Source organism: Austrofundulus limnaeus, unplaced genomic scaffold (assembly GCF_001266775.1).
Source record: "Austrofundulus limnaeus strain Quisiro unplaced genomic scaffold, Austrofundulus_limnaeus-1.0 Scaffold101, whole genome shotgun sequence".
Taxonomy (NCBI): domain Eukaryota; kingdom Metazoa; phylum Chordata; class Actinopteri; order Cyprinodontiformes; family Rivulidae; genus Austrofundulus; species Austrofundulus limnaeus.
The window spans coordinates 1108805-1110838 of record NW_013952503.1 but is presented as its reverse complement, the minus strand read 5'-3'; the positions used below and the strand labels follow the sequence as shown (position 1 = coordinate 1110838).

General features: G+C 36.2%; 1 protein-coding gene across 1 annotated transcript in view; it reads right to left on the bottom strand.

Moving 5' to 3' along the window:
• LOC106521063 (partitioning defective 3 homolog) overlaps positions 1-2034 on the bottom strand; it is a gene marked incomplete at its 5' end in the record, with an annotated part of 21783 nt that overhangs the window by 19562 nt on the left and 187 nt on the right.

Sequence of the window (2034 nt, the reverse complement as noted above, 5' to 3'; positions counted from 1 at the left end):
TATATATATGTATATATGTGTGTATATATATGACACATTTTATGTGAAGTATGTGTCTGGCTTTTATGCATTTTGATAATCTCCTTACTGGTAAAGTAAGTTGAGGCACATAAAGAAATGGCCTAATTTGGACATACTGTAACCAATGCATATTGAGAACAATGATGGGTTTCAAAAAAAAATTGCAAAGAGCTGGCCTTTCTGGAACAAACACCAGAGTACATATGTTTTGGAATCGTGAATGAAATAACAGTGTTATCAGATAGTTGCTGGAGTGTCTGACAGTCAAATCAGTGAAGGTCATCCAAAACAAGATGCTTTTGAATGCATTAGACACAAATACCAGAACTTGATATATTTTCATATAGGTTACGCATATAGGCTTGTGAGAAGTACAGTGAAGCCCCAATTTTCGCAGAGGTCCTGTTCTTAGAGTACCTGTGAATTGTTAAAAAATAGTGAATACTGGATGTGGTTAAAAAACCCTCCAAAGCATTTYGATGGCATCATATTGCAATGGGAACTAAACAAAAAACGTAACAGAGAAACAGTTAGCAACTGTTAGAAGGTGGAAATGCTGCGGCCCTGGCACAGCGTGGGCACAGGACATGTGTCACGTACTGCACTGCTTTTTTATATGAAAATAAATTTACGTTACAAAATTTGTTTGTTTCAAAGATAATAAATTAAGGTTCTTATGATTTTAGACTGAAAACTCACAAAAAAAGCACAAGAGAGAAAACAAAAGTTCACATTCTTTACTGTACTGTATTTACATAATTGATGGTTTCTGCAAAATTATGGGGATTACCGGAAAATGCCAAGACGAGAGGACCAACACTGCTCTTTTTGTTGACAGAGATAATAAAATGTCCTTGTRTTAAGGTGTGGAAAAGCCATAGTCTTCAGATCACTTCTGGTATATTTCTGGGGATGTCAGTGACATCCTGCAATGCATACAATGGTTTCACACCAAACGGCAGCTTGTACTTAAACYTGAACTAGTGTCACGCCCAAATGACATGACATGAGTTATCCATTTGGTCTAATAGTGTAATAATAAAGTCACATAACCTTTCAACTTGGGGCATTTTATTCCAGCCACTCTGTCACTACGCTGAACAATTTTTCTTCTCTCTCTATAAATGCAGCTTAAAATAAAAGCCAATTTAAGCAACATCTCAATCAATGGGTTTTACAACTTCACCAAACCACTAGAGATAATGAACTGTTCTGCTTGGATGCTGAGATTATTTCATTGAGCACTGGGGAGATAAAATTAAGTGCTTTTCCCCATTAAACTATAGTCACAGCTAAACTTTTAGCGCACAGCATGGTGAAAAGTAAAATTGAGTCAGGATGAATTAACAAAGGAATTAACTTGATTACCTTCTTCTATGTATAACGAATAAATCCCATTGTTGCCACAGATCAATCATAGAAAAGAAGATTGGCTTTAAAGAAACTCCTCTCAAATTTTAATTTRGAAATTTTAATTTAAAAAACCCTTTTAATCAGGTCTAATGGAAATTAAAATGAACAGCGCGGCTCACTGTTGTCAGCTCCTTTTTCTCCGTAACCAGTTCTGCAGGGTCAAATATTTCCTTTACTAATCTCCTTTCTTTCATCCCACCATAAGTCTGTCRCATTTCCAAGATAAAAGACATACACAAATAATCAGTAATTAGTCAAAGCTTGTCTTATTTTTGGGGGGAATTTTTCAGCAGTTGTGACTAAAGTCTGTATCTTGACTCTGGAATCCAATAGTTTTGCAGTTATACAGCATTTACTGTGGATGACATCATCTGATAACTGAAGCGTGTCCAGAAACCCATGACTGTTGATGCTGTGATTAGTTTCAAACAGGGTTCTTTCAATTATTACTCCTTTCACAATGAAGATCATCATTACCATCAGTCCCAGGGCGCAAGCTTTTATGACTTTTCTTAATTGGAGTCTGCAGAATCGTACCAATAAACAGCATCATCAGTGGCTGATTTTGTGTGTGTGTGTGTGTGTGTGTGTGTGTGTGTG